The sequence below is a fragment of the Pleurodeles waltl genome, chromosome 3_1 (genome assembly GCF_031143425.1).
Source record: "Pleurodeles waltl isolate 20211129_DDA chromosome 3_1, aPleWal1.hap1.20221129, whole genome shotgun sequence".
Lineage (NCBI taxonomy): Eukaryota > Metazoa > Chordata > Amphibia > Caudata > Salamandridae > Pleurodeles > Pleurodeles waltl.
The window spans coordinates 1572015277-1572038484 of record NC_090440.1 but is presented as its reverse complement, the minus strand read 5'-3'; positions in this window follow the sequence as shown (position 1 = coordinate 1572038484).

Below are 23208 nucleotides of genomic sequence, written 5' to 3'. Positions count from 1 at the left end.
AGTCACAAAAACAGGATTTAAAAAAAAGTAAATATATAGATTCAGCATAAGAGAGGCTAATAAAGTAGATAACAATAAGGAGTAGATCAATTGGGAGGGTGGAGGAGTACAAACGTAAAAAAGGATAAAAAATGCATAGTGCCATTCGCGTGCGATTTTCAATGTGATTACGTATGTAGCATTGCGTTTCACGTCAAACACAATGCGAACGAGTGCCACAGAGAACTTCGCCCACTCACGGATCTCTGCGTAGGTCAGCGAATCTTTTTTGCAACTTTGCTGAGTTCCACATAGCGCGACTCCGCGCACTCTGCCCACCATAAACCTTACATGCCATAAATAAATAAATCATCAATAAAATCTGAGTCCTCAAGGAAAAATAAAACCGCCATAAAATACCAAAACACAACAGCTACAAATGGAAGTGTATTACTAAGAAAGGTGCCAAAAATATATATGTAGCGCCTCGCTACCATAAATACTGAGGCCCCTTGCATAAAGTGCTAAGGTGACACATACATACATTAAAAATGCTTAGGTGCCACATACCTGCATTTACCATTTACAAAAATAGACATTAAGGGCCAGATGTAGCAAGCAGTTTTGCCCATTCTGTGTCTATGGGAAAATGTGTTCGTACATATGACCCTAAGGGGGTGATTCTAACCCTGGCGGTCGGTGTTAAAGCGGCGGCCAACCCGCCAACAGGCTGGCGGTAAAAAAAATGGGATTCTGAGCCTGGCGGGAACCGCCAACACAGACAGCCACCTTAACACTCCGACCGCCACGGCGGTACAAACAAACAGCGCGGCGGTCACCGCCAACAGACAGGCGGCAGACAATGTACCGCCCACACTATTACAACTCACCAATACGCCACCTTTTCCGGGGCGGGAGCACCGCCGATAAAAACACGGCGGAAACAGACTACGGACGGGAAAACGCTCACCACTACGCACTCCAGGAGGAAGGAGGACAGCATGGAACCCGAATTAAACATCCTACCTGCTCTCGTCTACCTTCTCATCTACCACGAGTACGAAGTCCGGCGCAGACGACAACGGTGAGTACTGCACCTACGACACACGGGAGGGGGAGGACGAAAGGTTACGGGCACACACATATGCAACCCCCCCCCCCCAACTATGTACCCACCAATGCAGAGCACCAAGTCACAGTGACACCACCCAAACACCCCTGAAAAATGCTAGGACATAATCATATTTGGAATAAATATTTATGTACCAAAAAGCTCCAGAAAATTAGCGTACAACCATGAAAGATATTCACAACAAAACTAATGACATACACATCAGTGTATAACTGAAGTACCAAGTCCTGCACATCCTACGAATTCAGCATGTCCGTGGGCCAAAGTCTTGAGAAACAAGGGCAAAGCCCACACAGGAGACCAGAGTCCTTTGGAGAGAACACTGCAGGGGCATCAGATGTAAAAACTACAGGCACCTCAGGGGGAAGGGAAGGGGGGGGCACCACAGCCACATGAGTCCACGACGCCAGATCCACGAGGAGCCACCATGCCCACTGGACCATCCTGGGGAGTGCAAAGCCACAGTCTCTCAATGTCTCTACAGTGGGTGGGCTGCCCACTGGACCATCCTGGGGAGTGCAAAGCCACAGTCTCTCAAGTCTCTGCAGTGGGTGGATTGCCCACTGGACCATCCTGGGGAGTGCAAAGCCACAGTCTCTCAATGTCTCTACAGTGGGTGGGCTGCCCACTGGACCATCCTGGGGAGTGCAAAGCCACAGTCCATCAGGTGGATGACAGTCTCCACTGGTCAAGGAGGAGGCATGGTGGGCACAGTGAACCATAAACGGTGCTTGAGACGGCGGTGCCCAGCGGAGCGGTGCTTGAGAGGAAGGGCCCAGCGGAGCGGTGCCTCAGAGGAAGGGCACAGCGGAGCGGTGCTTGAGACGGCGGTGCCCAGCGGAGCGGTGGCTCAGAGGAAGGGCCCAGCGGAGCGGTGCTTGAGACGGCGGTGCCCAGCGGAGCGGTGCTTGAAAGGAAGGGCCCAGCGGAGCGGTGCTTGAGACGGCGGTGCCCAGCGGAGCGGTGGCTCAGAGGAAGGGCCCAGCGGAGCGGTGCTTGAGACGGCGGTGCCCAGCAGAGCGGTGCTTGAGAGGAAGGGCCCAGCGGAGCGGTGCTTGAGAGGAAGGGCCCAGCAGAGCGGTGCTTGAGACGGCGGTGCCCAGCGGAGCGGTGCTTGAGAGAAAGGGCCCAGCGGAGCGGTGCTTGAGAGGAAGGGCCCAGCGGAGCGGTGCTTGAGACGGCGGTGCCCAGCGGAGCGGTGCTTGAGAGGAAGGGCCCAGCGGAGCGGTGCTTGAGACGGCGGTGCCCAGCGGAGCGGTGCTTGAGAGGAAGGGCCCAGCAGAGCGGTGCTTGAGAGGAAGGGCCCAGCGGAGCGGTGCTTGAGACGGCGGTGCCCAGCGGAGCGGTGCTTGAGAGGAAGGGCCCAGCGGAGCGGTGCTTGAGAGGAAGGGCCCAGCGGAGCGGTGCCTCAGAGGAAGGGCCCAGCGGAGCGGTGCTTGAGACGGCGGGGCCCTGTTCAGCGGTGCTCTTCTCCACGGCGGGGCCCGGTTCAGCGGTCCCTATCTCCACGGCGGGGCCCTGTTCAGCGGTGCTCTTCTGCACCGCGGGCCCTGTTCAGCGGTGCCTATCTCCACGGCGGGGCCCTGTTCAGCGGTGCTCTTCTGCACCGCGGGCCCTGTTCAGCGGTGCTCTTCTCCACGGCGGGGCCCTGTTCAGCGGTGCTCTTCTCCACGGCGGGGCCCGGTTCAGCGGTGCCTATCTCCACGGCGGGGCCCTGTTCAGCGGTGCTCTTCTGCACCGCGGGCCCTGTTCAGCGGTGCTCTTCTCCACGGCGGGGCCCTGTTCAGCGGTGCCTATCTCCACGGCGGGGCCCTGTTCAGCGGTGCTCTTCTGCACCGCGGGCCCTGTTCAGCGGTGCTCTTCTCCACGGCGGGGCCCTGTTCAGCGGTGCCTATCTCCACAGTGGGGCCCTGTTCAGCGGTGCTCTTCTGCACCGCGGGCCCTGTTCAGCGGTGCTCTTCTCCACGGCGGGGCCCTGTTCAGCGGTGCTCTTCTCCACGGCGGGGCCCGGTTCAGCGGTGCCTATCTCCACGGCGGGCCCTGTTCAGCGGTGCTCTTCTGCACCGCGGGCCCTGTTCAGCGGTGCTCATCCAGCAGGTCAAGGGAGCCAGACCTGGCCTGGACTCCCTGCTCAGTCGCCCTCGGACCGTGACGTTTCTGGACCCTTCGGGGACGGACTCCTGGCCTCCTTAGTGTCCTCCTTCCCAGCTGGGATGTGGCATGTGGGGTCCACCTTCTCCGCGCTCCTGCTGCCCTTCCGCTCCTTTGATGGGGCTCTCGGGCCCTTGCCTCCCCTAGATGGTGTGGGTGGTGAAGTGGCCGCACATTGCTCCTTGGGGGCAGCCCTGTCGGTCCTCGCACGGCGGTCCTTGTTTTTGCGGTTCCTCTTGCCGGGGGGGGGGGGGGGCTGGACGTGTCCTTGCTGCTGATCGATGTGTCACTGCTGGCAAAGGGTGGGCTCCAGAACCCAGGCACAACAGTGACACCCGAAGCTGGACTGGTGGTGGCTGCGGTGCTCTTGGGACTCTTTGAAGATGGATGGGGGAGGTCATCGGGGGGAAAGAGGTTAAGGTTAGCCAGGAAAAGTTTTTTAGGGCCAAGGTAAAGGGTAGGAGAAGTGGAGATGGAAGTGGAGGTAGAGGAGGTGGTTGTAGGAGAGTCAGGTGTGCTGACATTGGGTGAAGGTGCTGGTGCTGTAGGCTGTCGTGAGGTGGATGGCTGTTGGGTGGGTGGCTGCCTGCGTTTGTGTGTCTTGGAAGAGGGGGTGACAGACACAGTGGGAGAGGACACAGGGGACGTGTACATGGCAGTGGGGGTGGTGACTGCACGAGTGTGGACTGTACTGGAGGGTGAGGTGGTGATGGAAGCACTGGCTGATGTTGGGGTGCATGCAGGTGTGAGTGTAGACGTCACAGGGAGGGAGGAGGGAGACGAGGAGGAGGGGGACACAGGGGTGGCAGTGGCTGTTGGCATGTCTGCATCTTGGTGTTGCTCGGGTGAGTGTTTGCGGGATCTGTGGTGCTTGTGTTTGGATGAGCTGCTCTTGGGTGTTGAGGTGTGTGCAGGCTGGTCTGATGGTGTGGATGGGATAGGCTGAGGAACAGGAGACAGAGACAGGCTGGAGGCAGTCAGAAGAGGGAGGCTGGAAACAGGGACAATGGCTGCCGTCAGTGCTGAGGCCAGAGCAGTGAACGCTCGTTTATGGGCAGCCTGACCCGAATGAATGCCCTCCAGGTACGCATTGCTCTGTTGCACCTCCCTTTGCACACCCTGGATGGCATTCAAAAGGGTCGTCTGCCCAACAATGAGCGTCCTTACCAGGTCAATGAGCTCCGCACTGAGGGCAGCAGGGGCAACAGGGGCAGGGGCTGAGGTGCCTGGGGCGAAGGAGACGCGCGCCTTCCTGGGCGAACCGGCACGGAGCGAAGACTGAGGGGCTGCTGGGAGGGCGGGGCTGGTGCGCTGGGTGGCGGCTGTACCTGTAGAGGCGGGGGGCACGGATGTTGCCGCCACCCCTAGGGAGCTCCCATCCGAGGACGTGTCGCTTTCGTTGCTCTCACCAGCGGTCCCCGTCGTGGTGCTCCCCTCGCCCTCCGGATCACTGGTGCCCTCGGTGTCTGTTCCTGGGCCCACCGGGGCCTTGTGTCCTGCAGCTCCCTCGTGCTCCGATGCCATATCTCCTCCGCCTGATGATGCTAATGCACACATGCACAAGAAGATGAAGAGAAAGGGTGGGGGGAGAAAAAAGAAGACCAGGTTGAGTGCATGCAATGTCAACACCGTTGGCGGAGAGGACAGACACAGGTGCCTAATGCACTAAGCCGCGCATTCGGGGTACACTACTCAGTACTACTGACTAAGACAACAGGCCAAGAGACGTCAAACGGGCACATGGGAGATGCTGGACCTTCAATGGCTGTACTTGTCACCCTACAGAGGTGGGGGCCGGGGGCACAGGGCCATGCCTAAGGGAGAGGACTACACTACAGAAAGCGCCCTGGCCTAATGTCACCCACAGCCCTCCTCCCCCACCCAGACGCCTCCACTGCGCAGAAAGATAGGAGAATGTGCTGATACTCACCCCCTTGTGTCTGCTGTGATGTCTTAAAGCGCCCATCCAATTCAGGGTAGGCCACCGCCAGGATCCGGGACATCAGGGGGGTCATGGTGCGACTGGCACCCCTCCTAGGTTGGGAGGCCATCCCCAGCAGTGTTTCTGCGGTCTTCCTTGTTCCGCGGCGGATGTGCTCCCACCTCTTGCGGCAGTGGGTGCCCCGTCTGTTGTGGACCCCCAAGGTCCGGACTTCCTTGGCGATGGCATGCCAAATCTCGATCTTCTGATGGGCGCTGACCTATTAGACATGTACAGGGTGGAAAGGAGGAAATCATCAATGACCTGCATGTTAGATGTAATTGGCCCCCCCCCACCCACTTTGCCATATGGCACATGCTCTCATCTGTCGGGCGTTGCACTCCTCATTCGCCCCCCACCCCACCAACTTACATCCACCCCAATCCACACAGGCATAGCCCATTCCATTAGCACCCGGTGTACTCACTTGTTGGTCTGGAGGACCGTAGAGTAGCGCATACTGGGGGAGGACCCCATCCACGAGCTTCTCCAACTCTTCAGACGTGAAGGCAGGGGCCCTTTCCCCAGTCGCAGCAGCCATTGTATCTTCCAGACCGAGGTCACAGCAGCACTTGCAGTATAGGTCCTCTCCTGTGGATGATCAGGTCTCGAGTGATTAAGCAGATAGAAAATGGCGGTCACGCCCGCGGCGGTGCGTACCGCGGCGGTGCGTACCGCGAACGCCGGCGCACTTCGTTATTGGCTCCTGAAACCCGTAGGCTTCAATGTTAACCAATGCGGCTTTGCGCCGCGGTCTTCGACCGCCTACCGCCACGGTGTGCCCCGCCAGCGCATTGACCTCACATCCCATTGTCCCACTTCACAGGTCAGGCAGCCGCCATTTCAAGGGCCTACATGGCTTAATTTTGACTGCGACACACAGGCCTAGGCCTTGCATTGCCACACATACACGCCTTTCAACCCATTGCCATTCTTTAACTGTGCAAGCTGTCTGTACGTACCTGTGGTTTGGCTGACTCTATGCTCCATGTTGTCCTTCCTAGGCACCGTCCGCTGGGACTTGCGATGAGAAGGAGGAATCCTCGCGTGTACCGACCGCTGGTGGACCTGTCGACAATGGAAGAACGCCATATAATACTTCGATACAGACTTGACCGTGCCACTATCCATGAACTGTGTGCCCAGCTGGAGCCAGCCCTGATGTCCCCCATCCGCCAACCCACAGGGATTCCCCCTCTGGTGCAGGTTTTGTCAGTCCTCCATTTTTTGGCCAGTGGGTCATTCCAGACCACAGTGGCCATGTCATCTGGAATGTCTCAGCCTATGTTTTCTAAGATTTTGAGCAGAGTGTTGTCTGCCCTGATGAAACTCATGCGGAGCTACATCATTTTCCCCGAGGAGGGTGACTTGCCTACAGTGAAGGGTGATTTCTATGCCCTTGGACATATCCCCAACATCATTGGTGCCATTGATGGGACCCATGTGGCTTTGGTACCCCCAAAAGACGATGAGCAGGTGTACCGAAACAGAAAAAATTATCATTCGATGAATGTCCAGGTGGTCTGTTTGGCTGACCAGTACATCTCCCATGTAAATGCCAAGTTCCCAGGGTCAGTGCATGACGCGTATGTGATGCGAAATAGCAGCATCCCCTATGTGATGGAGCAGCTACAGAGACAACGTGTGTGGCTAATAGGTGACTCTGGTTACCCCAACCTGCCGTGGCTACTGACCCCAGTAAGGAATCCCCGGACAAGGGCAGAGGAACGCTACAATGAGGCCCATGGGCGTGCTAGGAGGGTGATTGAGCGAACCTTTGGCCTCCTGAAGGCCAGGTTTAGGTGCCTGCATATGACAGGTGGATCCCTAATGTACTCACCAAAGAAGGTGTGCCATATCATCGTGGCATGCTGTATGCTTCACAACCTGGCTTTGCGACGCCAGGTGCCTTTCCTGCAGGAGGATGGTCCAGATGGTGGTGTTGTAGAAGCCGTGGAGCCTGTGGAGAGTGAAGAGGAGGAAGACTCAGAGGACGACACAGACAATAGGGACAGAGTGATACAACAGTATTTCCAGTAACACCCAGGTAAGAATCACCCACGCCATTTCCCAATTGCTTCTAGCCTCCTGCATCTGTACTTTCTGTAGTTCCCACCAGATATTTTTGGGTAATTTTTGATTTTCCCTTCCCTTCTCAGTGCTGTATGACGCAGTGCCTGACTTCTGCTTGGTTTGCCCATGAACTACAGCGTATTGACATTGGTATGTTGTCATCACTAATTGACAGAACAGATATTGAACAGTAATATGTAATACATTTGCTAATAATACAGCATGACTCCAAACTGATTTGTGTGCAATATGTGATTTATTTACAGGGCTAGATATTGGTACATGTGATTCTAAGGGTGATGGGTGGGGGTGGAGTAATGTCCATGGCAGAGTCCAGTTCTCAGTCTCACAGGTGCATTGTCCTTTTGCCTGTGGAAGGATGGAGCAGAGGCAGTTCATGGTTGGACAGGGTGGCAATGTGGGACAGTGGGAAGAGTTCAGGGGGTATGTCCTGCTGGCGGGGGTCTTGACATCCTACTCTGTCTTTTTTTTGGATCTCAGGCTCCTCTTACGGGGTGGTTGTTCTTCAGCAGGAGGTGGGGTTCTGGTGGCCTGCCGTGGTGTTGGGGCCTCCTGTCCACTAGCGCCGGCGGAGGTGGTAGGCTGTTCCTGGTCCGGGCTAGTGACAGGGGCCCTGTGTGGTGCCACATGGTCCCGCAACGCCTCTTCTATCCTGTTGAGGGCCAGGACGATGGTCCCCATTGCGGTCCCGATGATTCTCAGCTCCTCCCTGAACCCCATGTAGCGTTCCTCCTGCTGTGCCTGGATCTCCGTGAAGCTGGCCAGTACCGTCGCCATCGTCTCTTGGGAGTGGTGGTATGCCCCCATGATGGTGGTGAGGGCCTCTTGGAGAGTGGGTTCCCTGGGCCTCTCCTCCCCCCCCTGTCGCACAGCAGCCCTCCGAGCTGCCCGGTTTCCCCCGGCCTCTGTCCCCTGGACGGTGTGCCCGCTACCACTGCCCCCAGGTCCCTGTTGTTGTTGGGGTGTTGGGTTAGCCTGGGTGCCCTGTAGTGGCAGACACACCGCTGATTGAGCTGTCCTAGAGACAGAGGCATGGGCCCGCTGGGTGGGAGCTGTGCTGGTGTCGGCAGAGGGGGTCGGGTCTGGTGTGGCCTGTGGCTGCCTGAGGGGAACCGACTGCCCAGAGGTCCCCGATGGTCCGGGCTGGTAATCAGGTTCACTGTCGACAGAGCTGCTATCCTCAGTGTGGGCCTGTTCCGGTGGTGGGATGGACACTTCTGGACCCTCCTGGCTGGTGTGTTGTCGTTCGGGTCCTGCATGGGGTAAGAGAGTTTGGTTATTGTTTCTGTGTGTGCAATAGCATGCGTGTTATGGGTGCCCTTGTCCCCCAGTGCAGGCATTCCCTGGAGGGAGGTGTTGTGAGGGTATTTAGTGGGGGGGAGGGGTTAGTGCAGTGGTCATGCTTAGGTGATGGGTGCCCATGATTTGTGTTGGCATGCAGGAGTTGGTGTTGGGATGGGTGGGTTGTGCTGGTGAGACATTGTCAGGGAGGATGTGTGCTGGGGGGTTGGGGGTGAGGGTGGGGGTGTGGGTTGGCATGCTGGTGGGGTGGGGGGGATATAGTAGTTGAGATGGGACTTACCAGAGTCCATTCCTCCGGCTACTCCAGCGAGGCCCTGAGGATGCAGGATGGTCAAGACCTCTTGCTCCCACGATGTAAATTCGGGAGGGGTGGGTGGGGGTCCGCCGCCAGTCTTCTGGACCGCGATGTTGTGCCTGGAGACCATCGATCGGACCTTCCCCCGTAGGTCGTTCCATCTTTTGCGTATGTCCTCCCTATTCCTGGGATGCTGTCCCACCGCGTTGACCCTGTCCACGATCCGCTGCCATAGCTCCGCCTTCCTGGCTATACTGGTGTGCTGCACCTGCGAGCCGAAGAGCTGGGGTTCCACTCTTAGGATTTCCTCCACCATGACCCGGAGTTCTTGGTCCGAAAAGCGTGGGTGCCTTTGGGGTGCCATGGGGTGGTGTGGGTGAGGTGTGGGGTGGTGTATGTGATGAGGAGTGTGTTGGTGAGTGGTGCTTTGTGCTACTATGTGGTGTGTGTGATGGTGTAGTGTGCCTCAGTGTGTCTTGCTATGGATTGTCTGCTGTGTCTCTCTCTCCTTCTCTCAGTAATTAGGGTCGCAGGGGTTTGTGGGTGATGTGGGTGTGGTGTGTGTATGTGTATCAGGTGTGTGTATTTCAAATTGTCCAATGTGGCTGTGTTTTGGTGATGTGTGTGTATTCTGACCGCGGCGGTGTGTACCGCCAATGGAATACCGCGTTTGAATGACCGCCGTGTGGATTCGAGGGTCGTAATGGCATGGGCGTATTTCTGTTGGTGTGATGGTGGAGGTTTGGTCATCTCCAGTTTATCGCTGCCCGCCGATGTGGCGGGCTGCAGTGGAGGACGGATTTTTGGAGGTTTGGCCGTTGTGGGTCAGAATGACCGTGGCGGTTGACCGCGGCCGCGGCGGTGTTATGGCGGTCTTATGACCGGCGGTAAGGGCATTTTACCGCCGAGGTCAGAATGACCCCCTAAATGTCTTATTGAGCAGTGACGTTCTAAAGAAATTAAACCTCCATGAAACACAATAGATACATGTGGCAGTGTACTGTTAAGAAAAAGGTGCTTAAAATATTTGCAAAACTCCTCACTATTATGAATGCCGGGACCTGATGTATTCAATGCCCATGTGTGTGGGCTCATAAGGTTCTAAGATGCCACACAATCTGCATAAACCACAGGTGACGCCTAACGTTGCTAAAGTGCTGTAATCCAAGGGAAGGTGGAAAGAATCTCATACGTTCTTGGGGTCCTTTGGAGTCCCAGTTTTAGATAGCAAGCTGGATCACAAGGACCCCTTTATCAAGGCCCGTGAAGATATCAAGGAACTGAACAACCAAATGTTGAGTACTACATTCTCTGAATTAATAGATTCTATTACAGCTAGTCTGCATGATCTAAAACACAGGGACTTAAATTCTCTCCTAAGCAGGGATCTTTGCAGGAGGTCCAGATGGGGGCAGAAATGTAGAATATGAAGCAGTGACTCTTTTGTCTGGTGACACAAATGCCATTCCGTATCCCCCATACCATCAGGTTCCTTCCGTTTTGGTAGAAAATCCAGTATAGAAATTGTTCTTAGCCTCAATTAACAGAAACTTCTGCTTAACTTTCAGTGAGTAGGCAGTCTCAAAGATTACAGAGTCTTCTAGGTCACTGTAGGATTTTAGTACCAACCACCCATGTGTATGTTCAGTGACTGCTACCTTGTCCTCAATCCAGCTTTGCTATTTTATCATTCTTTTTACTGACCTTTTAAAACTCTAAACAGTTATGCCAAGTGACCATAATTCATTCAACTCTAGCTTTTTTATGCATCCATTAAGGTAGATTTTGTAGTCGTCATTTCCACTTGGGAGATTAATTCAAGACCAGACTAAATTGGCCAGTGTGCCTTTAAATACCCTTTCAGTTTATAGCAGGATTTAATAAATGCTCCTGGCATGGCCAGATATTGTCTGGTCAATAAAAACTCCAATCTAATTCGAGCGGGTGACGACAATCCTGGTAGCCGAAAGACCGATTTTTATGAGTTTATGATAATTTCAGCACATATGGTTGTGTCTGCACCTGCCACGTCTGCGCCTGCCACTGTTTTACAAGAACTGGAACACAAGCAAACCAGGACCTGTTTTGCTCCTTATTAGAGCTCATCTTCCAGGTTACGTTTGGTTTCAGTGGCACAGAGAGCATGGGACCTATGTCAGCTATACCTGTCACACCTAGGACATCAACTGCAACAACAATAGGGTGATGGACAGAAGGCTTGAATCAATCTCAGCCACTTACAATCACTGAGGCTGCTTCACAATCCATTCTTTTTTCACCCACCAGGCAACCTAAGTTTAGATCCAGCTACATGCAAATCAGTCTTGACCCTACTCCCATTGGAACAGAGTAAAGACTGATTAGCATATGACTAGTCCACACTGAGGTGGCATAGTGTGCATAGTGTGCAAAATAACAATGACCTGGGATGCAGCCCAAGTGATTAACAGTGGCTGAGATTAATTCAAGCATTCCACTCATCACTTTTTGTATACTTTTGTCTCTCCTCTCAGGGCACCACAGAAGGAAATATGTTGATTTCTTTGGGCAAAGAAACCAGCACCGCTGCCAAGGACACCACCGCCACCATCACCGCTGCCAAGGACACCGCCGCCACAAGCATCGCTACACAGGACACCGCCGCCACCAGCACCGCTGCCAAGGACAACCACCGCCACCAGCACCGCTACCAAGGACACCACCACCACCAGCACCGCTGCCAAGGACACCACCGCCACAAGCACCGCTTCACAGGACACCGCCGCCACCAGCACCGCTGCCAAGGACACCGCTGCCACCAGCACCGCTTAGCAGGACACCACCGCCGCAAGCACTACTGCCAAGGACACTGCCGCCACAAGCACCGCAGGCCAATGAGCGCCAAAAGCTCCGACGCTACTGAGGCCGCCACGAGCAGGATGAAACACTCTGGGCACAAAGCCTCCTCCAGAACCAGTGGAGATTTACATCCACTACCTCAGTCCTTGGCAGGATGAAGCACTCTGGGCACAAAGCCCCATCCAGAACTAGTGGAGATTTACATCCACTACCTCAGTCCTTGGCAGGATGAAGCACTCTGGGCACAAAGCCCCCTCCAGAACCAGTGGAGAAAGGGATCCACTACCTCAGTCCTTGGCAGGATGAAGCACTCTGGGCACAAAGCCCCCTCCAGAACCAGTGGAGAAAGGTATCCACTACCTCAGTCCTTGGCAGGATGAAGCACTCTGGGCACAAAGCCCCCTCCAGAACCAGTGGAGAAAGGCATCCACTACCTCAGTCCTTGGCAGGATGAAGCACTCTGGGCACAAAGCCCCCTCCAGAACCAGTGGAGACTGTTATCCACTTGAGAGACTGTGGCTTTGCACTCCCCAGGATACAGCAGTGGCAAACCACCCACTTGAGAGACTTGTGAGACTGTGGCTTTGCACTACCCAGGATACAGCAGTGGGCAAACCACCCACTGAAAAGACTTGAGAGACTGTGGCTTTGCACTCCCCAGGATAAAGCAGTGGGCAAACCACCCACTTGAGAGATTTGTGAGACTGTGGCTTTGCACTCCCCAGGATAAAGCAGTGGGCAAACCACCCACTTGAGAGACTTGTGAGACTGTGGCTTTGCACTCCCCAGGATACACAGCAGTGGGCAAACCACCCACTGAAAAGACTTGTGAGACTGTGGCTTTGCACTCCCCAGGATACAGCAGTGGGCATGGAGCCCCCTCGTGGATCTGGTGTTGTGCACTCATCTGGCTGAGGTGCCCCCCTTCCCTTCCCTCTGAGGTGCCTGTTGTGTTTTTATCTATCCCCTGCAGTGTTCTCTCCGTTTTGATCGGGCAGTGAGTGTGGGCCTCACCCATGCATTTTGGGCCCAGTGGTCCAGGGACTTTAATGGTGCAATACCTTGACTTCTATTCTTGGTGCATATATTTGTTTATAGTGTATATATATTTTTGAATACTGGATTTTAATAGATTACAAATGTTCAAATAATTTCCTTTTGTCTTTGCATTCTTCCGGGGGGGTGTTAGGGGGTGTAACTGGAATGTATCGACATGTATTAGTGTGTGTGTTGTAGTGGGTGAGGGTGGGGGTGGGGGTTTTGCGTGTTGCGTGTGTGTGTCACTCTCTTTTCCCTCCCCCATCCCCTGTGTCATAGGTGCAGTACTCACTGTGGTCTTCGCCGCCGGCGTTCGTGCTCCTGGTAGAGGAGCAGGAAGACAAAGGCAGGGAGTATCTGGATTTCCGGTTTGATGGTGTCCTGGTTCCTCGTAGGGTGTGTAGACGTGAGCATTTTCCCTTCCAAGTCCTGTTTCCACCGTGTTTTTGTTTGCGGTAAATCCACCCCGGAAAAGGTGGCGGATTGGCCTCTCATGATACTGTGGGCGGTACATTGTCTTTCGCCTGTCTGTTGGCGGTTACCGCAACGCTGTTTGTTTGTTCCGCCTTGGCGGTCGGAGTGTTAAAGTGGCTATCTATGTTGGCGGTTTCTGCCACGGTCGTGATCCCATTTCTTTTACTGCCGGCCTGTTGGCGGTTTTACTGCTGCTTTAACACCGACCGCCAGGGTTGTAATGAGGGCCTTAATTCTTCAGTTGACCAGCAGAGTATTTAACTGGGTCCAGTAAGGGAACAAAAGTGTGGAAAATAAGGGGCTCATTTACAAGCCCCTGGAGCCTCCTAGCGTCATTTTTTTAACCTTACTGTGGTGCAAAACAGTTCCCCGTGCCGTATTTACAAACTGGTAAAATGTCACTATTGCATGAGTTTGTAAGCCCTTGTGCCAAATTATACCCGCACCAGGAATAATGCATGTAAGGGAGGTGTTCCCCCAAAGGCAGGCCCAAAAAAATGGTGCAGTGAAATCTACAAGATTTCACTGTGCCATACTGGAAACATTTTTTAATGCTTGCCCTTGGCAGGTGTTAAGCTGACATTAGGCTCTTTTCAATGGGCCTCCCCGAGCGTTGCTGGACTAGTGTCAAAAATATTTATGCTACTCCAGGCAAAGTGCCACAACTCCATAAAAAATGTTGACGCTGTTATGCTAATGAGCCCCATGGTACACTGTATTATAAATACAGCGCCACCAGTGTGTCATTGGGGGGTGCAGGACAAAGTAAGGAAACTGGTGCATTGGAGCTGATGCGCCTGTTCCTTGTAAATGAGGCCCTAATTATGAGCTGAGTCAGAGAGATATGGCAAATCCTCAAGTGACAGAATGAGGGCAAACATGGCAAAAGTGGAATGAATCTGCAATCAGGATTTGTTTCTACCAGAGAAATTGTGCATCATACTAGTCTCTAGGCCTATCAACAACAAAACTGTATTTTTTTAAACACAAACTTTATTGCATCTTCTTTACAACTTCCTATTTTACAGCAGAAGTAATCTTGTTGAAAACTTTGTGATGTGATAAGGGTTGACAATTAAGCATGAGAGTGAGGTTGAATTACAAGAAGCCCTAAAAGTTAACGTACAGATAAAAGGTAACATCTGCAGAATACAGCTCCCCAATCCACCTGCTGTTTACTCAACAAGCTTATCACCTGCTATACAAGGCTATCCTGGGGAAGCCTATTGTGTCAGGATTGTATAAGTGTTCTTAATGGGCATGGGGGGTATAGGTGTGGTTTATCTGAAGCCTAGGAATAATATAGAGTGAGAGAGCATAGGCCTAGTTAGGCCAATAATGTGATGTGGGTCATTATCTGTGTGAGACCATGAGGGAAGGGACTACACTCAGATTGCGTATTCAGTCAACAACCCCAATATCGCCCAATCATTGCTCAGCCTCAGAGTCGTCATCCTGAGCACTAAAACCTTCCAGAAGGGTATCCTACTCTAGTGATATATGTTTTTTTCAAAGGCCCCTATATTCTTTACACTGTAAAGCCTAGCTTTCAGTCTGACCTTAGTCTAGTACCTCCTCCCGCCATTTGGCTGCTTGAGAGGTAACAGGGATTTCCAGTGTCAGGTAATCGTTTCGCTACCTTGGAAAATTTGTCCTTTAGTACAGTCCTAAAATATACCGGTCCAGTGTGGTCCAGTGGTTCAGGCTAGTGACGTATGTCAACACCATAGATATCTCCCTCCAGTATTTGGCCAATGAAGGATAGGACCACAACATATGCAGGAGGTTGGCGTCTACAGTATAACACTGAGGACACTCCGAGGAGGCTGTTGGTAACATTTTACTAATTTTATATTACGTTAGATAGGATCTGTGTAGAATAGTGACCTGAATAAATCTAAACTGTGTATTCTGTGACATCTTCTTAGTATATTCTAGTAAGCAGGTCCAAACGTTATGCGTCAGTTCCCTACCCAAATCGATCTCCCATTTATTTTAAAGGGGATGAAGTAGGGCATCAGGTTGTCCTAGAGTCCTCTGTAGAGGCATCTAACCAAGTGCCTACTGTGTCCCATTGTGTGCAATGCCTGGAGCAGCCAATGCATTTGGGGTTCTCTGCCATCTGGTGCCCAATGCTGATGAACATAGCGGATAATACTAGCATGAGTAAGAAAAAGGGCTTCAGGTAGTGCATGAGTGTGAACAAAATCAGTGTGTCATTAATGTGCAGTCAAACAGCAATCCTACAGATGTTACTCCAGCCTATTCCCTGGGGTACTGTCAGTGTGCCGGAGGGTGTGGGTATTCCACCGAACCAGACATTTGGTGCACATAGCATACATGTTGAAGTATACCTAAGAGCCATCTTCCAGTATCATAAGGCAGCAAGTAGTAGAAGGAAACTCGTGAGTAGTATGGTAATCTTTGGGTAAAGCAATTTATGCAGTAGGTCACTGTAAATTGAGCAAATGTGCAGCCTATTTCAGATAAGCGGGGGCCGGACAAGCCAATATGCCATCCATTGCAATTGTCCAGCTATACAGTAGGCCTTAATGTCTGGGGTTCCCATACCCCTTTGGTAACAGAGAAGCAAAGAATTTTAAGGCTAACCTGACAATGACAACTGCCCCAGGTGAGTTCTATCAGTATAGTTTCCAGGAGACGAAACACCCATGCTGGTTTGGCAATTGGTAGGTTCACAAAGTAGTATAGTAACCGAGGCAACCTAACCATTTTTGCCAGTGCCAGGCACCCAGCCACTGATAGGTGAAGCGTGGTCCAAAAACCCACCTGGGGCTTGAGGGTGCCAATTGTGTATACAAGGATGCCATCAAGTAAATCCTTTGGTTCACAGTATCCCTGAATTCCCAAATAATTAAAGATAATAGGGCCACCGGTATCAAGGATTCCCTAAACTGAAACATTTGTTCTGTGTATGTGCCTGAGAGGAAGCAAGTACATGACTTAGCAACATTTATTTGTAGTAGAGGCAAGTCCTCAAACTTCGATAGTAAATGGGACATTACCGGCTGTTCTTCATGCAGGTTCCAGAGATATAAGAACATGTCATCTGCCTTCAATGATAAAACATGTACCACGTTATCTATTAAGATCCCTTTGTCACCTGCCTCCTGGCGGAGCCTTTGTGCTAAGGGTTCAACCATCAAAATGTAAGGAAGTGGTAAAAAGGGGCACCCCAGTTGTGGAACGCGCACAACCTGATATGATCCCAAAACATACAACCCTGTCTTGGCCCTTGCCATTGGCTTAGTATATATAACAATTGCCCTCTCATCTATTGGGCATAATATTACTGATTCCTGTTGTCTTGTTCTATAACTATTATGCAATGCAGTTTATTTTTAAATAACCTGTTGTGAAGTCTCTTTTTGTAGTTTATTTATTGTGTCACAGGATTGTGTGTGTTGTGCAAATGATTTACACATCACCTCTGGGATAAGCCTGACTGCTCTGGCCAAAGCTACCAAGGGGGATAGGAGGGGTTATCCTAGATGTCCTTACCCTGGCTAGAGTGGTAGTTACTGCCTGGCTTAGGTGCCTACCATAGCCAATTACGAAACTCATTTCTAACAAGAAGACACATAAAGCTTTACCATTTTCTGTGATAGGTGCATCCAGCATTACCTTAACATCTGGTGGCACTCTAGGGAGTTTTGTTCAGCACAAGTATGTCAATACTGGATCAGGGCAGTGAGGCTGTGTACAATGTACTGTAAAACTCACAGAAGGCTCTGTTAATTCCCAGTTGGGTAATCGCCATCCCACTCGAGGGGCTGTTCCTCAATAAGATAGGAGTGGGACTTGGGTCTGCTTGTATAAAGTGCATGATCTGTTTGCCTCTGTATGCATTTTTTGTGAATAGGCCCTATAGTCTAGTACTCGAATGCACACTAGGAGTTCAGCATGTATGATCCTAGCTTCTTGTAATATGGGAATTGCCTCCTCCATTTCAGTTGCCTCTTTCTCTACCGTACCCTCCAGTTGCTTTAGCTCACTATGAATTTTCCCTCTGGCCCTCATTACTGCCCCAATCAATGTACCTCACACTACCCCTTTAATTGCTTCCATTCTGTCAATGGGGAGGAGGCTGTGCTGGCGTTTTCCACAAAATATCTATTGGTGGTTGCTGCCAGGGTCTCCCTCAATTCCGTATCCTCAGAAAGCACCACCTTCAGGCCAGGTTGGGATCGGGGGTGGCACTCAACACCAAGCAATACGTATTTCTAGCAGTGCATTGTCAGATATTGTCTTTCCAAGATAGACAGTATTTATTATGTTAGGTAGGAGCAGGGGAGGACAAAGGAAGCAGTCTGGGTGGCAGTAGAGGGTATACAAGTAGGGGTAAAAGGAATAGTCTCTAATACCCTCAATGTGGCTACCCAGGTATCTAGGAGGCCCCATCCTTCCACCCATCATTTCAGCATTCAGACATGTTACTCAGCATTTGTCGAGGGCAGGGGTGGATGGGAATGTTCTAGTGATATGTCCAGTACCGCATTAAAATCCCCTCCTAATATTCATGGACAGAATGCCCAGTCAGTCACCACAGTGGAGAGGTGGGACAGGAAGGTGTACTACACAGTGTTGGCATCCCAGCACCACTGATTCTCTATCCACTGTACTCCTAAGTAGCACATGACATCCTTATGTGGCAGTCTTTGATTCCTGCAGCACAAAGGGTACCCAAGCCCAGAGCCAGATTTTGTCTCCCCTGGAAAATGTAGAAAAGGGTATGTAAAATAACTGACCCCTCCACCTTTTCTGGAGTTTCTAGGCCTCAGAGGTTACCAGATGTGTTCCTCCAGGACTGTAATCTGAGCTTTGTGCATATGTATTTGTGCCAGTATTCTATGCCTCTCACATACAGAGCTCATCCCCCTCATGTTTCAAGTATCAATATTGTAGTCCTTAACTACAGTTGGTATTTTAACTGATAACAACAATAGTGAAACATGACACCCTCAACCCCACACGATTGCTATCCCCAGTATATGTGGTGATCCTAAATGAAACATAGGAAACTTTTCCAAAATACTTGGTCCAGAAATGTTGTATTGTTCGACCAAACCTGAAAATAAAAGAGAACTAGATAAACATACAAAACTGTTTGCCAACCATTAGAAATTGGGTCTTTGGTTGGCAGTCGGGTTACCCCCTGTTCAAGCAAGGACCCTCACTCTAATCAGGGTCAGTCACACACAATCCACATTATCCTGTGCCCACACTCTGGCAGCTTGGCACTGAGCAGTCAGGCTTAATTTAGAAGACAATATGTAAAGTATTTGTGCAATAAATCATGCAGTAACACAGTGGAAACACTACAGAAAGATACCACACAGGTTTCGAAAAATATAGAATATTTATCTGAGTAGATTAAGGTCAAAACGATCAAGGTTTTATATGTATAAATACAAATTGAAATATCCCTTTTCTAATGATAAGATGAGTTTTAAGTTCTTTAAAGCATAAATGGTCACTTGCAAGCATAAAGTACCTGGTTTGCGTCAAAGTTGCACGCATGAAGACCGCAGAGGAGGAGATGCGTTGAAAAAGGTAGGTGTGCCTCGGAAATCTGGTCGCACACAGACAATGCATTGATTCTTTTCCACTCTGCAAGGGCTTTGTGTCAAATTCCGGTTTGCAGGCTTGAATCCTCTTTGTGTTGAGAGGTACTTGGATGACCCGGGGACGATGCAGAGAAATCCTGGGAGTGCAGCGCGGAGTCACAAGAGCTGAATTGATCGGGAGGGTGATGTGGGGAAATTTCTGTCGCACAGCAGGCGCTGTGTAGATTCCTCTCACAGGAAGTTGGGCTGCATTGCCCTGGCTCGGCAATGCATCAATGCGGTGGGCAGTGCATCTAAGTTCTGGTCGCAAAGCTGGTGCTGTGTCAATCTGCATTCGGGGAGCGGGCTACGTCGTTCCGGTTCAGCATGCAGTGATTTTTTCACCACAGGGCAGGCTGTGCGTCGATTCTGACAGGCTGTGCATTGATTTTTGCTGCACAAGGAGTGCTTTGAAGAGTGAAGTCTTTTTGGCCCTGAGACTTCGGGAAACAGGAGGCAAGCTCAATCCAAGCCCTTTGAGACCACTTCTCAGCAGAGCCAGGGGGAAGCAAGGCAGCAGGGCAACAATATGAGAGTAACCTTAATGCTAGCCTATGAAAGGAGTAGGCCTCTCAGCAGTAAGATGACTTTTAGGAGTCTTACACTACCAGGACATATAACCTACACAGGTACATGTCCTGCATTTTACCTACACCGCACCCTGCCATATGGGTTGCCTAGGGCCTACCTTAGTGGTGACTTATGTGTAAAAAAAGGGGTATTTAAGGCTTGGCAAGTACTTTTAAATGCCAAGTCGAAGTGGCAGTAAAACTGCATACACAGGCCTTGCAATGGCAAGCCTGAGGCATGGTTAAGGGACTACTTATGTGGGTGGAGCAATCAGTGCTGCAGGCCCACTAGTGCCATTTAATTTACAGGCCCTGGGCACATTTAGTACACTTTACTGGGGACATACAAGTAAATTAAATAAGCCAATTGGGTATGAGCCAATGTCACCATGTTTTAAGGGAGAGAGCAGATGCACTTTAGCACTGGTTAGGAGCAGTAAAGTGTGCAGATTCTTAAAACCAGCAAAAACAGTGTCAAAAAGTGGAGGGAGGCAGGCAAAATGTTTGAGGTGACCACCCTAAGGCTGTCAGGTCTAACATGTGTCCCCCCAGCTGAAAGTGGGGAGAGCTACCCAACCCCTTGGGAGCTCTCATCGTTAAGGCAGAAGGATCTGGAGAGACCATCAGCACTGGTGTGTTAATCCCCGGGTGATGCTCAACCGTAAATTCCATCCCTGTAGCAAAATGGACCACCTCAAGATTTTAGGATTTTCCCCCCTCATTTGCATGACTCATCTGAGGGGCCTGGGGTCTCTCTGAACCCGTAAGTGAGTCCCAGACAGTTCTGGTCTCAGCTTCTTCAGTGCCCAGACCACAGCAAATGCTTCTCTCTCAATAGCACTCCACTCTGTTCCTGTGGGAATAGCCTTCTGCTAATAAAGGCTACCGGTTGGTCTAGGCCCTCCTCATTCAGCTGTGCTAGGACCGCCCCTATGCCAAGCTCTGAAGCCTTTGTCTGCACAATGAATTCTCTGGAGAAGTCAGGTGCTTTGAGCATGGGGCAGTGCACATGGCTTCCTTCAGGGAGTCAAAGGCTTTCTGGCAAGCCTCTGTCCAATTCACCAACCTAGGTTGTTTTTTGGATGTCAGTTTTGCTAAAGGGGCTACTATAGTGCCATATCCCTTAACAAATCTGCAGTAATAACCAGTGAGTCCTAAGAAGGCTCTCACCTCTGTTTGAGTTTTAGGTGGTTGCCAGGCCGTTGTTGTTTGAATCGTGGCCTGGAGGGGCTGCACCTTGCCACCACCTACTAGGTGTCCCAAGTACACCATGGAACCCTGCTGAATCTGGCACTTACTGGCCTTCATGTTCAGGCCTGCCTGTTGCAGGGCCTGGAGCACCTCTTTGAGGTGGAGCAGGTGTTCCTCCCAGCTGGAACTGTAGATGGCAATGTCGTCTAGGTAGGCTGCTCAGAAGTCATTTTTGCCAGCTAGGGCCCCATTAACCAACTGTTGGAAGGTAGTGGGGGCATTTTTCAATCCAAAGGGCATTACTCTGAATTGGTAATGACCTGCAGGAGTAGAAAAAGCAGATCTCTCTTTTGCCCCTTCAGCCAAGGAGATCTGCCAGTACCCTGATGTGAGGTCAAAGGTACTAGGAACTTGGCAGCACCTAACCTGTCTACAAGCTCATCAGCTCAGGGGATGGGGTGAGCATCTGTCTTTGTGACAAAGTTGAGACCCCAGTAATCCATGCAGAACCTAGGGCCAGATGTATCAAAACTTTTTGCATTCGAAACGGTGCGAATGGCAAAAATAGGCCGTTTGTGAATGCAAAAATGGTGTTTGCGATGTATGAAAGGCATTCGCAGCGCGAAAATAAAGAATTGCTAAAATAATTATTTTTTGTGAATGAGACATGAATTTGTGTGTCACAAACAGCGTATCTCAAATAGCGATATGAATTAGTTAATCGCTAATTGCGAAATGCAAATTGTGACACCGATAAGCGAATCGCAGATAGTGGTCCACTAAATCGGAACGCTATTTGCGATCTGCTGATTGCGACACGCAAAAAACGAATCCCAATGCGATGCATCAAAAAATCGCAAATTTCGATTATTCGAAGAATGGGCATTTGCACATGCAATTTACCACAAATTGAAACCGAAGGTAACCAGGAGAAACCTACATAAAGAGGCCCAGAATGCCTCAGCTGCTCTTCCACAATGGCCACACTCTATGAAATGGTGAGGAGAATGAGGATCTTGGCACGTTTGAGGAGAAGGAGGAGGATACAGGAGCGCATTTTCAGAGTGTGCAATACCCTTTTTGACCAGACTGAGGAGGAAATTTATGAGAAGTACAGGTTAAGCTCAGCCATGATACTTGACCTGATAGCTGAGCTGCAACCCATGCTGCAGCGGGCAAAACACAGGACCAGTAGCATACCCATCCATGTGCAGGTAACATGCTCCCTGCACTTACTAGCCTCAGGGAGCTATCAAGATGTAATAAGAGCAGCTGTAGGGGTATCACAGAGTGCCCTCTCTAGATTTTTCAATGCATTCCTCAATGCCATGCTGAGCAGAATACAACTGTCCATTAGATTCCCCAACACCGCATAGACATTACAACAAACTAAAATTAATTTCTACCAGATAGCACAGTTCCCACATGTCCTGGGTGCCATCGATGGGACACATGTAGCAATCTGTCCACCATCGGCAAGCGAGTATGTGTATCGCAACCGTAAAAACAATAATTCTATGAACATACAGGTGATATGCAATGCCTCCCACATCATTACCAATCTGGTGGCCAGATACCTACCCAGGTAGCACTTATGACTCATACATCTTTCGCCACAGCGGGATTCACACAAGACTGCTAGCTGGGGAGTTTGGTGAAGGATATCTACTAGGTAAGTTGATAGTTTACGATGTTGCATTGATGTACGTGTGACGGCAGATATCACAAGTACTCATTTTACTCTCTTTACATTCAGGAGACAGTGCCTACGCTGTGCCTGTGCGCACCTATATGCTGATGCCCTACCTGAGTCCTGCAACTCCAGCAGAGAGGAAGTACAATGCTGCACATAGGGCAACCCGCAATGTGGTGGGGCGCACTTTTGTGCTGCTGAAGAGCCGCTTCAGGTGCATCAATAAGAGTGGAGGTGCACTACAGTACAGCCCAGAGACGACATTCAAAATTGTGGCCACATGTGCTATCTTGCACAACATAGCAACCACCAGGGGCATACCAGTGGAACTCACGGAGCCGGACTCAGATAAGGATGATGATCCCTTACCACCCCTTCAACCAGCAGACAGGAGCAGCGCAGCAGAGGGCAGGCAAAGACGTGCGGACATCACGCACAACCATTTTTAATGTAAGTAATGACAACTCCACTTCAATAATATGTATTTCTGTAGTTAGCATCTTTATTACCTTGATTCATGTAACAAATGTGTCAATAGGACATAGCTATGCCCCATAGGCGGACATAAACGATTAACAGTGACACACTATTAACATCATAGTATAACTGTAATGCTATATGTATAGGTAGTCCCATGTAGCCCTCAACATCACTTCTTACATCCACGTACTCCACTTAAGTGCTCAATGCCCTCGCTGGCACCTCTTGTAGCAGGTTTACATGCAATACTGTGTCTGGCACTGCAATGCCTCGGATCAATCACAGGGACTGTCAGACTGCTGATGCTAGAGGACTCCTCACTATCTCCAACACCCTGGGTTGTGGCACTGCGTGCCGTTTGTAT